The sequence below is a fragment of the Theropithecus gelada genome, chromosome X (genome assembly GCF_003255815.1).
Source record: "Theropithecus gelada isolate Dixy chromosome X, Tgel_1.0, whole genome shotgun sequence".
Classification (NCBI taxonomy): Eukaryota; Metazoa; Chordata; class Mammalia; order Primates; family Cercopithecidae; genus Theropithecus; species Theropithecus gelada.
The window spans coordinates 77,840,539-77,853,917 of NC_037689.1; the positions used below are offsets into that span (position 1 = coordinate 77,840,539).

Genomic DNA, 13,379 nt, shown 5'->3' on the forward strand with positions numbered 1-13,379 from the left:
TGGATCATTATAAATTATAATTTTATTTTGGCAACCCTTTTGTGTTTGTGGTTATTGTCTTTGAAATACAGCATTTTTAATTTGATCGCATAAATCACAAGCATCTTGTTTATAATACTGGGTACACACTGTCTCTGGGCATTCCTTAAATGGAACTCAAAAGGCCATGGCCCATTGCTCTATTTACTCAATGGCAGTAGTTAATAATAGTGGGTTTTCCATTGTCTCAGCCCAAAATCTCCTTAAACTGATAAGCAACTTCAGCAAAGTCTCAGGAGACAATATCAATGTGCAAAAATCACAAGCATTCTTATACACCAGTAACAGACAAACAGAGAGCCAAATCATGAATGAACTTCCATTCACAATAGCTTTAAAGAGAATAAAATACCTAGGAATCCAACTTACAAGGGATGTAAAGGACCTCTTCAAGGAGAACTACAAACCACTGCTCAGCGAAATACAAGAGGACACAAACAAATGGAAGAACATACCATGCTCATGGATAGGAAGAATCAATATCGTGAAAATGGCCATACTGCCCAAGGTAATTTATAGATTCAATGCCATCCCCATCAAGCTACCAATGAGTTTCTTCACAGAATTGGAAAAAAACTGCTTTAAAGTTCATATGGAACCAAAAAAGAGCCCGCATTGCCAAGACAATCCTAAGTCAAAAGAACAAAGCTGGAAGCATCAGGCTACCTGACTTCAAACTATACTACAAGGCTACAGTAACCAAAACAGCATGGGACTGGTACCAAAACAGAGATATAGACCAATGGAACAGAACAGAACACTCAGAAATAATACCACACATCTACAGCCATCTGATCTTTGACAAACCTGAGAGAAACAAGAAATGGGGAAAGGATTCCCTATTTAATAAACGGTGCTGGGAAAATTGGCTAGCCATAAGTAGAAAGCTGAAACTGGATCCTTTCCTTACTCCTTATACGGAATTTAATTCAAGATGGATTAGAGACTTAAATGTTAGACCTAAAACCATAAAAACCCTAGAAGAAAACCTAGGTAATACCATTCAGGTCATAGGCATGGGCAAGGACTTCATGTCTAAAACACCAAAAGCAATGGCAACAAAAGCCAAAATTGACAAATGGGATCTAATTAAACTAAAGAACTTCTGCACAGCAAAAGAAACTACCATCAGAGTGAACAGGCAACCTACAGAATGGGAGAACATTTTTGCAATCTACTCATCTGAAAAAGGGCTAATATCCAGACCCTATAAAGAACTCAATCAAATTTACAAGAAAAAAACAAACAATCCCATCAAAAAGTGGGTAAAGGATATGAACAGACATTTCTCAAAAGAAGACACTCATACAGCCAACAGACACACGAAAAAATGCTCATCATCATTGGCCATGAGAGAAATGCAAATCAAAACCACAATGAGATACCATCTCACAGCATTTAGAATGGCAATCATTAAAAAGTCAGGAAACAACAGGTGCTGGAGAGGATGTGGAGAAATAGGAACACTTTTACACTGTTGGTGGGATTGTAAACTAGTTCAACCATTATGGAAAACAGTGTAATGATTCCTCAAGGATCTAGATCTAGAAATACCATTTGACCCAGCCATCCCTTTACTGGGTATATACCCAAAGGATTATAAGTCATGCTGCTATAAAGATACATGAACATGTATGTTTATTGCGGCACTATTCACAATAGCAAAGACTTGGAATCAATCCAAATGTCCATCAGTGACAGACTGGATTAAGAAAATGTGGCACATATACACCATGGAATACTATGCAGCCATAAAAAAGGATGAGTTTGTGTCCTTTGTAGGGACATGGATGCAGCTGGAAACCATCATTCTCAGCAAACTATCACAAGAACAGACAACCAAATACTGCATGTTCTCACTCATAGGTGGGAATTGAACAATGAGATCACTTGGACACAGGAAGGGGAACATCACACATCGAGGTCTATTGTGGGGAGGGGGAGGGGGTAGGGATAGCATTAGGAGATATACCTAATGTAAATGATGAGTTAATGGGTGCAGCACACCAACATGGCACATGTATACATATGGAACAAACCTGCACGTTGTGCACGTGTATCCTAGAACTTAAGGTATAATATAATATATATATATATCATTTACTGTAGCCACCTTTGTCAATTATCTTAGCTAAATCTTCTAAATAATTTGCTGCAACTTTTACATCAATATTTGCTGGTTCACATATCCTTCTATGTTGTGAAGATGGCTTCTTTCCTTCAACCTTATGAACCAGTCTCTACTAGATTCAAAGTTTTCTTCTTCAGTTTCTTCCCCTATCTCAGCCTTCATAGAATTTAAGTGAGTCAGGGCATTGTTAGGATTAGATTTTAGCTTGAAAGAGTGTAGGAACTGATTTGATTTTCTATCCAGACCACTAAAACTTTGTCCACATCAGCAATAAAGCTGTTTTACTTTCTTTTCATTCATGTGTTCACTGGAGTAGCATTTTAAATTTGCTTCAGGAACTATTCCTTTGCATTCACAGAATGGCTGCTTGGTGCTAGAGGCCTAGCTTTGGACCTATCTTGGGTTTTGACATTTATTACTAACGAAACTTAGTCTCTTCTACCTTTTGATTTAAATTAAGAGATGTGTAACTCTTCCTTTGACTTGCACTCTTAGAGGTCATTGTAGGCTTATTAATTAATCTAATTTTAATATTGTTGTGTCTCAGGAAATGAGGAGGCCTGAGGAGAGGGAGAGAGATAGGGGAAAAGCCAGTAAGTAGATCAGTCAAAATACACTTGTATATTTATTAAGGTCACTGTCTTATATGGGCATAATTAGTCTCTCAAAACAATTTCAATAGTAAGATCACTAATCACAGATCATCATGACAAATATAATAAAATGAAAAGACTTAAAATATTGTGAGAATTACCAAAATATGACACAAACATTGTGTGAACACATGCGGTTGGAAAAATGGCACCGATAAACTTGGTTGATGCAGGATTGCTACAAACCTTCAATTTGAAAAAAAAAAAAAAAAAGGCAATAACTGTGAAGTGGAATTAAATAAAACATGCCTCTATACACCACATTATCTTTCTTCATTCATCTTCATATCTTTCTTCATTCCCACCAACAGTGCATAAGCATCCCTGTTTCTCCACATCCATGCCAACATTCATGTTGATAGACACTAAGGTTGATTCTATAACTTGGCTGTTACGAACAGTGCTGCAATGAACATGAAAATGCAGACTTCTTTTTAACATACAGATTTCATACCTTTGGAGTAAATACAAGGGGGTGGGATTGCTGGATCATATGGTAATTCTATTTTTATCTTTCTGAGGAAGCACCATACAATTTTTAAAATGGTTTCACTGGTTTATATTTTTACCAATTAGGTACAAGTGTACCCTGTTTTCCACATCCTTGACAACACTTGTTATCATTCATCATTTTTGGTGGAGGGGAGCACACTAGAAATAAAATATTTATCCTATTTTCTCATATTTTTCACTCATGTTATGCACAACCAAAATAGAATATGCATTTTAACTTTATTTTCAAGGGGTACATGTGTAGGTTTCTTACATGAATATAGTGCATAATGGTAAGGTTTGAGCTTCTGGTGTACCCATCATTCAAATAGTGAACATTGTACCCAAGAGATATTTTTACAACACTCACACTCCTCTCCCCCTCTCCTTGTTTGGAGCCCCTAGTGTTCATAACATTCATCTTTGTGCCTATGCGTACCCATTGTTTAACTCCAACTAATAAGTGAGAACCTGCAGTGTTTGATTTTCTGTTTCTGAGTTATTTCACTTAGGACAATGGCCTACAGCCCCATCCATATTCTGGCAAAGAACAAGATTTTATTCTTTTTATGGCTGCATAGTATTCCATTGTGTATGTGTACCATATTATATTTATTCAATCAACCAGTGAGGACAATGAGGTTAATCTCATGACTTTGCTACTATGAATAAACATATGAATGCAGATTTCTTTTTTATACAATAGTTTATTTTCCTTTGGGTAGATTAGTAGTTAGATTGCTGGGTAGAATGGTAGTTCTATTTTCAATTCTTTGAAATATTTTCATACTGTTTTACACGAGGCTTGTGCTAACTTACATTCCCAGCAACAGTGCATAAATATCTGTGTTTCTCCACATCCATGCCAACATCTACTGTTTTTGATTTTTTAATAATAATAATTCTGACTAGTATAAACTAGTTTCTCATTGTGGTTTTAATTTGCATTTATCTGATTATTACTGATGTGCATTATTTCATGTTTCTTAGCTGCTTGTATGTCTTCTTTTAAAAAATGCTCATTCTTGTTCTTTGTCCACTTTTTAATGAAGTTGTTTTTTCTTGTTGAGTTGTTTGATTTCCTTTAAGATTATTTTTGTCAAAAGATTAATTTACAAATATTTTCTCCCATTTTGTAGGTTGTCTGTTTACTCTGTTGAATATTTCTATTGCTCTGCAGAAGCTTCTTAGTTTACTTTGGTCCCTTTTGTCTATTTGGGTTTTTTTTTTTTTTTTGTATTCACTTTTGAGGTCTTATTTATAAATTATTTTCCTAAATCCATGACCAGAAGAGTTTCTCCTTGATTTTCTTCTGGAATTTTTATAGTTTCAGGCTTTACATTTAGGTCTTTAATCCATTTTTAGTTAATTTTTGTATATCATGATAGGTGAAGGTCCAGATTTATTCTTCTGCATATGGCTGGCCAATTCATTCAACACCAATTAGTGAAAAAGGAGTTCTTTCTTCATTGCTTATTTATGCTGGTTTTGTTGAAGGTCAGTTGGTCATAGATGCATGGCTTTATTTCAGGATTTTCTAATCTGTTCCAGTGACCTGTGTGTCTATTTTTGTACTAGTACAATGCTGTTTTAGTTTTGATTTTAATTTTTGTGAGTACATAGTAGGTGTATATACTTGTGAAGTAAATTAGATGTTATGGTACAGGCACACAATGCATAATAATCACATCATAGAAAATGGAGTATCCATTCCCTGAAGTATATATCTTTTGTGTTACAAACAATCCAATTATAACTCTTTTTAGGTACTCTAAACTGTGCAACTGAATTATTGTGTTAGACTGTTCTCACATGGTTATAAAGAAATACCTAAGACTGGGTAATTTATAAAGAAAGAAAATTTTGACGCAGCTGACATTGTCTCCTCCACATGACTGTTACAGCGGTCTCCAGAGCCTTTTCTCTCCTGTACAAAATGGCAACTCTTAAGGAAAAACTCATTGCACCAGTTGCGGAAGAAGAGACAACAGTCCAAAACAATAAGATCACTGCAGTGAGTTTTGGACTAGTGGGTATGTCATGTGCTATCTGCGTTCTGGGAAAGTCTCTAGCTGATGAACTTGCTCTTGTGGATGTTTTGGAAGGTAAGCTTAAGGGAGAAATGATCAATCCGCAGCATGGGAGTTTATTTCTCCAGACACTTAAAATTGTGGCAGATAAAGATTGTTCTGTGACCGCCAGTTCTAAGATTGTAGTGGTAACTGCAGGAGTCCGTCAGCAAGAGGGGGAGAGGCGTCTCAATTTGGTGCAGAAAAATGTTAATGTCTTCAAATTCATTATTCCTCAGATGGTCAAGTTCACTCCTGAATGCCTCATAATTGTGGTTTCCAACCTAGTAGACATTCTTATATATGTTACCCGGGAAATAAGTGGATTACCCAAAGTGTGATTGGAAGTGGATGTAATCCGGATTCTGCTAGATTTCACTGCCTTATGGCTGAAAACCTTGGCATTCATCCCAGCAGCTGCCATGTATGGATTTTGGGGGAACATAGCGACTCAAATGTGGCTGTGTGGATTGGCGTGAATGTGGCAGGTTTTTCTCTCCAGGAATTGAATCCAGAAATAGGAACTGACGATGACAGTGAAAATTGGAAGGAAGTGCATAAGATAGTGGTTGAAAGTGCCCATGAAGTCATCAAGCTAAAAGGATATACCAACTGGGCTATTGGATTAAGTGTGACTGGTCTTATTAAATCCGTGATGAATAATCTACCCAGGATTCATCCCATGTCAACAATGGTAAAGGGGATGTATGGCATCGAGAACGAAGTCTTCCTGAGCCTTCTGTGTATCCTCAATGCCCGGGGATTAACCAGCATTATCAACCAGAAGCTAAAGGATAATGAGGTTGCTCAGTTCAAGAAAAGTACAGATACCCTGTGGGACATCCAGAAGGACCTAAAAGACCTGTGACTACTGAGCTCTAGGCTGTAGAAGTTTAAAAACTACAATATGATTAACTCTGAACCTTTAGTTTTCATCCATTTACATGGATCACAGTTTGCTTTGATCTTCTTCAACATGTGAATTTGGGCTCACAGAATCAAAGCCTATGCTTGGTTTAATGCTTGCAATGAGTTCTTGAACAAATAAAATTAACTATTGTAGTGTGCTTCTTGAAAAAAAAAAAAAAAAAAAGGAAAGCAAGAAGGTTTAATTGGAACATGATTCTGCAGGTTGTACAGAAATCACAGCATCATCTGCTTCTGAGGAGGCCTCAGCAAGCTTCTAATCATGGAAGAAGGCAAAGGGAGAGGCGTAACATCACATGGTGAAAGCAGGAGCAAGAGAGTGAGAGGAGAGGTGCTACACATTTTAAAATGACCAGCTCTCACGAGAATTCACTCACTATTATGAGAAAAGTACCAAGGGAAATACTGCTAAACCATTCATGAGAAATCCACCCCCATGATTAAATCACCTCTCACCAGGTCCCACCTCCAACACTGGGGATTATATTTTAATATAAGATTTGGATAGGCACACACATACAAACAATATCAATTATAATTGTCTATAGCCCCCTGTTGTAATATCACATACTAGGTTTTATTCATTCTTTCTATTTTTTTTTGTACCCATTAACCATCCCTACATCCCCCCCAACCCCCTCCTACCCTTCCCAGCCTCTGGTAACAATCCTTCTACTCACTATCTCAATGAATTTATTTTTTTCTATTTCTTCCTAGTCAATATTGGTAGGTTTTATGTTTCCAGAAATTTATTTACTTCCTCTAGATTTTTTAGTTTGTGCACATAGCAATGTTCATAGTAGTCTCTGATAATCGTTTGCATTTCTGTGGAATCTATTGTGACCTCTATTATTTCTTATCGTGTTTATTTGAATCTTCTCTATCTTCTTGGTTAATCTAGCTAGTGGTCTATAAATTTCATTATTATGTCAAAGAACAAACTTTTTTGTTAATAATTTGCATAGTTTTGTGGTCTCAATCTTGTTTTTTTGTTAATAATTTGCATAGTTTTGTGGTCTCAATCTTGTTTATTTCTGCTATAATCTTTGTAACTTATTTTCTTAAGCTAACTTTGGATTTAGTTTGTTCTTGTTTCTCAAATTGCTTGAGGTGCAATGTTAAGTTGTTCGTTTGAGATCTTTCTATGCCTTTGATGTAGGCATTTAATGCTATAAACTTTCCTCTTAACACTGCTTTTGCTGTATCCCAGAGGTTTTGCTATGTTGTATCTCTATTTTTATTCATTTAAAAAATTTGTTTTATTTCTGCCTTAATTTTGTTGTTTACTCAAAAGTTATTTAGGAGCAAGTTGTTTAGCTTCAGTGTACTTGTATAGTTTTGAGAGTTCTACTTGGCATTGTTTCTAATTTTATCTTATTGTGGTCCAAGAAGATACTTGATAGAATTTTGCTTTTTATTGAATTTATTGACTTGTTTCATGGCCCAGGATAGGACCAATTTTGGAGGATGTTCTATGTGCAGATGAGAAAAAGTACATTCTGCAGTTGCTGGGTAGAATGTTCTGTAAATGTCTATTAGTTCTATTTGGTCAACAGTCTAGTTTAACTATAATTTTTTGTTAATTTTCTGCCTTGATGCTCTGTTTAGTGTTGTCAGTGTGGTGCTAAAGTCCCCCACTATTATTTTATTGCTGTTCATTTCTTTTTTAAGCTTAGTGGTAGTTGTTTTCTGAATGTGAGTGCTATTGTATTTAATGCATACATATTTAGAATACTTATTCTTGTTCTATTGACCACTTTATCATTATACAAGGCTCTCCTTTGTCCTTTTTTTACTGTTGTTGATTTAGAGTTTGTTTTATGTGATATATGAACAGCTGCTCCTACTTACTTTTTTTCCCATGTATGTGATATATCTTTTCTCACATCTTTACTTTAAATCTGTAGGTGCCTTTAGCCATTTTCTGTGTCTCTTGTAGGCAGAAAGTGGTTAAGTCTTTTTCATTGTATCCAATTTTCCAGTCTATATCTTTTAAGTGGAAAATGTAAGCCAGTTGTGTTTAGAGTTAATATTGGTATGTGAGGTTTTCTTTCTGTCACAGTGTTGTTAGCTGATTTGTAGTCTCCATTTTGTCACTGCTTTATAGGATGTAAATTTTGCACTTACAAGTGGTTTGATGATTATGAGTATCACCCTTTTGCTTTCATGCTTAGAACTCCTTTTAATATTTCTTGTAGGACTGATCTAGTGGTGATAAATTCCTTTAGCATTTTCTTATCTTGGAAAGACTTTTTTACCCTCATTTATGAAACTTAGTTTGGCAGGATATAAAATTTTGACTTGCATTTATTTCTTTAAGAAGGCTAAAAAGGTCTGTCTCACTGGCATTCCAGGTGCCACTGGGATATGAAAAAAAACTCCTGCAGGTAGTTTGGTGTCTGCCTGCCAATCAGTTTTGTGCTAAAAACTCAGGGCCCTGGTGGCGTAGGCACCCAAGGGAATCTCCTGGTCTATGGGTTGTGAAGACAGTGGGAAAAGCATAGTATCTGGGGCCAGAGTGCACTGTCCCTCACGGCACAGCCCCTCACAGCTTCCCTTGGGTAGGGGAGGGAGTTCCCTGACCCCTTGTGCTTCCCAGGTGAATCAATGCCCCACCCTGTTTCTGCTCACCCTCTGTGGGTTGTACCCACTGTCTAACCAGTCCCAATGAGATGAGCCAGATACCTCAGTTGGAAATGCAGAAATCACCCGCCTTTTTGCATTGATCTCACTGGGAGCTGCAGACCAGAATTGTTCCTATTCGGCCATCTTGCCAGTCACCAGCTGCCAATCTCTTATAGCTTGTAGGGTTTCTGCTGAGAAATCTGCTGTTAATCTGATAGACTTTTCTTTGTAGGTTACTTGGCGCTTTTTATTCTTTCTTTTGTCTTAACTTTGGATAAGGAAACCAAGGTATACATATACAATGGAATACTACTCAGGGATTTTGTCACCACTAGGCGTGTCTTGCAAGAGCTCCTGAAAGAATCACTAAATATGGAAAGGAAAAACTGGTACCAACCACTACAAAAACACATTAAATTGTAAAGACCAATGACACTATGAAGAAACTGCATCAACTAGTGTGCAAAATAACCAGCTAGCATCATGATGACAAGATCAAATTCACACATAAAAATATTAACCTTAAATGTAAATGGGCTAAATATCCCAAATAAAAGACACAGACTGGGAAATTGGATAAAGAGGCAAGACCCATCAGTGTGCTTTACTGAGGAGACCCATCTCATGTGCAAAGGCACACATAGACTGAAAAAAAAGGACTGGAGGAAAATTTACCAAGCAAATGGAAAGTGGAAAAAAGTAGGAGTTACAATCCTGGTTTCTGACAAAAGACACTTTAAACCAACAAAGATAAAATAAGAAAAGGAAGGTAAAGGGATCAATTCAACAAGAACAGCTAACTATCCTAAATGTATATGCACCCAATACATGAGCACTCAGATTCGTAAAACAAGTTCTTAGAGACCTACAAAGAGACTTGGACTCCCACACGATAATAGTGGAAGACTTTAACACTCCACTGTCAATATTAGATGGATCAATGAGACAGAAAATCAACAAGAATATTCAGGACTTGATCTCAGCTCTGGGTCAAGTGGACCTAATAGATATCTACAGTACTCTCCACTCCAAATCAATATAATATACATTCTTCTCAGTGGTGCATGGCATTTATTCTATAATCGACCACAGAATTGGAAGTAAACTCCTCCTCAGCAAATGCAAAAGGACTGAAATCGTAACAGTGAAATCTAATTAGAACTCAGGATTAAGAAACTCACTCAAAACCACACAATTACATGGAAATTGAACAACCTGCTCCTGAATGACTCCTGGGTAAATAATAAAATTAAGGCAGAGATCAAGAAGTTATTTGAAACCAATGAGAACAAAGAGACAATGTACCAGAATATCTGGGACACAGCTAAAACAGTGTTAAGAGGCCCCACCCAGTGAGGAGGCATTTGTCAGGGTCAGACCTGAAGAGGCACTCTGACTGCAGTCTTCCACAGCTGGTGTGTTGGGCTGTGGGGAATACCTCTTGGGACCTGGCCGTCCTGACCGTTTAGCCCAGGCTCTAGCAGGGTAAAAGTGTTACCTGGAGCTATAGAGATGGCTGCCACCCTTTCCCAGTTCTGGAAGCTTAGTGTGTTAGGCAGCTAGCAGTCCCAGTGTTGGTTGCCACCCCTCCCCCAAGGAACTCAGATGGCTTAGACAGCAGGCAGCAACAGCTGTGGTGACGGCTGCCCCTCTGCCAAGGAACTCAGCAGGCTTAAGCAGATTCTAGCTGAGTGACTGTTGAGAATCTGCACAGCTCCGTGGTTGGGACCCTAGGTCCCAGTGGCATAGGCTCATGAGTAGGATCTTTCATTCCATGGGTTGCATAGTTCTTTTGCACAGAAATTGTGCAAAAGCACTGTTTCCCAGGCTGGGTAGCACACTCACTCACTGCCTCCCTTGACTGGGGATTGGGGGCTACTTCGCCCCGTGTGGCTCATAGATGTGCCACCACACCACACTGCTCTTTCTTCCTCTCTGTGGGTCATCCCAGCCGTCTAGTCAGTCCTGATGACAGAACGTGGATACCTCCGTTGTTGGTGCAGGATTCACACACTGTTTTAGTTCTTATTGATGGGAGTCTCTGATCTCCACTGCTTCAAGTCAGCAATCATGGCCCCACCTCTCCAGATATCTCTTCAATATACTGATTTCCTTTCTTTTGGGTATATACCTGGCAGTGGGTTTGCTGTATCATATGGTAGTTTAATTTTAGTTTTTGGGGGAACCTTCAAACTGTCTTCCATAGTGGTTGTATTAATTTACACCCCCACCAGCAGTGTGCAAAGGCGGCCTTTTCTCCACATTCTTATCAGCCTTTATTATTGCTTCCTTTTGAATATAAGGCATTTTGACTGGAGTGAGGTGATAACTCGTTGCAGTTTTAATTTGCAGTTCTCCAATGATCAATGATGTTGAGCAACTTTTCATATGCCTGTTTGGCATTTGTATGTCTTCTTTTGATAAATGTCTATTCAAATCTTTTGTCCATTTTCTAAATTGGATTATTAAATTTTTTCTATAGAGTTGTTTGAGCTTCTTATATATTGTGGTTGTTAATTCCTTGTCACGTGAGTAGTTTCAAAATATTTTCCTCCAATCTTTCAGTTGTCTCTGCATTTTGTTGACTGTATCCTTTATTGTACAGAAGTTATTTGGCTTGGCAAAATCTTATTTATCAATTTCTGTTTTGGTTCACTGTGCTTGTGGGGTATTGCTTGAGAAATTTTTGCCCACACCTATGCCCCAGAAACTTTTCCTAAAGTTTTCTTGTACTAATTTTTCACATTTTGAGGTCTTAAATTTAAATGTTTTGATTTGATTTTTGTATATGGTGAGACATAGGTGTCTAGTTTTATCATTCTGCATATAGATATTCAGTTTTTCCAGCACCATTTACTGAAGAGACTGTCTTTTCCCCAGTGTATGCTATTGGAACCTTTCTTGAAAATAAAGTCACTAAAAATGCATGGAATTGTTTCTGGGTTCTGTATTCTGTTGCATTGGTGTATGTGTCTGTTTTTATGCCAGGATCATGCTATTTTGGTTACTGTAGCTCTGTAATATAATTTGAAGTCAGGTAATATGACTCCTCCCATTTTATTCTTTTTGCTTATGATAGCATTGACAATTCTGGATGTTTATTATTTCATAAAAATTTTAGAGTAGCTTTTCTATTTATATGAAGAATATAAGTGATATTAGGTTGGTGCAAAAGTAATTGCTGTTTTTGCACTTAGAAGCAATTGCAATATTCGGATAGAAAATGCATTGAATCTGTAGATTGCTTTGGGTAGTGTGGACATTTTAACAATATTAATTCTTTCTATCCATGCACACAGAATTTTTTTATTTTTTCTGTCCTCTTCAATTTCTCTTATCAGTGTTTTATACTTTTCATTATAGCAATCTTTCACTACTTTGCTTAATTTCTAGGTATTTAGTTTTATGTATGGCTATTGTAAATGGAATTACTTTTTAAATTGTTTTTAGATTGTTCACTGTTGGCATATAGAAATGCTACAGATTTTTGTATGTTGATGTTGTATGCTGCAACTTTACTGAATTTGTTTATTTATTCCAATAGTTTATTAGTGAAATCTTCAGGGTTTTTCATATATAAGATCATATTATCTGCAAACAAAAATAATTTGACTTATTCTAATTTGGATGTCCTTTATTTTTTCTCTTGTCTGATTGTTCTAGCTAGTACTTCCAGTACTATGTTAAATAACAGTGATGAAGATGGGCATTCTTGGCTTGCTCCAGATCTTGGAAAAAGGCTTCAGTTTTTCTTTATTTAGTGTGATACTAACCGTCAGCTTTTAATGTATGACTTTTGTTGTGTTGAGGTATGTTTCTTCCACTCCCAGTTTTTGAGGGATTTTTTTTTTATTATGAAGGGATGTTGAGTTTTATCAAATATATTTTTGGCATCAATTGAAATAATCATATGGTTTTTATACTTCATTCTGTCGATACGATATATCACATTAATTGGTTTGCATATGTTGAATGACCCTTGCATCCCAGGGATAAATCCCACTTGGTCATAATGAATGTTCTTCCTAATACGCTGTTGAACTCAGTTTGCTAGTATTTTGTTGAGAATCTTTGCATCAACATTCATCAGTAACATTAACCTATAGTTTTCTTTTTTCTGATGTGTCTTTTTCTGGTTTTGGTATCAGAGTAAAACTGGTCTCATAGAATAAATTTGAAAATATTTCCTCCTCTATTTTTTCAAATAGTTCAAGTAGGATTGGTATTAGCTTTTAGTTTTTACTTAAATGTTTGGTAAAATTCAGCAGTAAAGCCATCTGTTCCCAGACTTTTCTTCACTGGGAAACTTTTCATCACAGCTTTGATTTCACTACTTCTTATGAATCTGTTCAAGTTATAGATTTATTTCTGGTTCAATCTTTATAGGTTTTATGTGTCTAGGAAACTGTTCATTTCTTTTAGATTTTCCAACTTATTGGTGTA

The 13,379-nt window shown here is 36.7% G+C and overlaps 1 pseudogene across 1 annotated transcript; it reads left to right on the forward strand.

Moving 5' to 3' along the window:
• Window positions 1–5,251: 5,251 nt before the first annotated feature.
• Window positions 5,252–6,408, forward strand: LOC112616072 (annotated as a pseudogene). Its single transcript, XR_003117557.1, has one exon. The product of XR_003117557.1 is annotated as an L-lactate dehydrogenase B chain pseudogene (transcript).
• The last annotated feature ends 6,971 nt before the right edge of the window (window positions 6,409–13,379 follow it).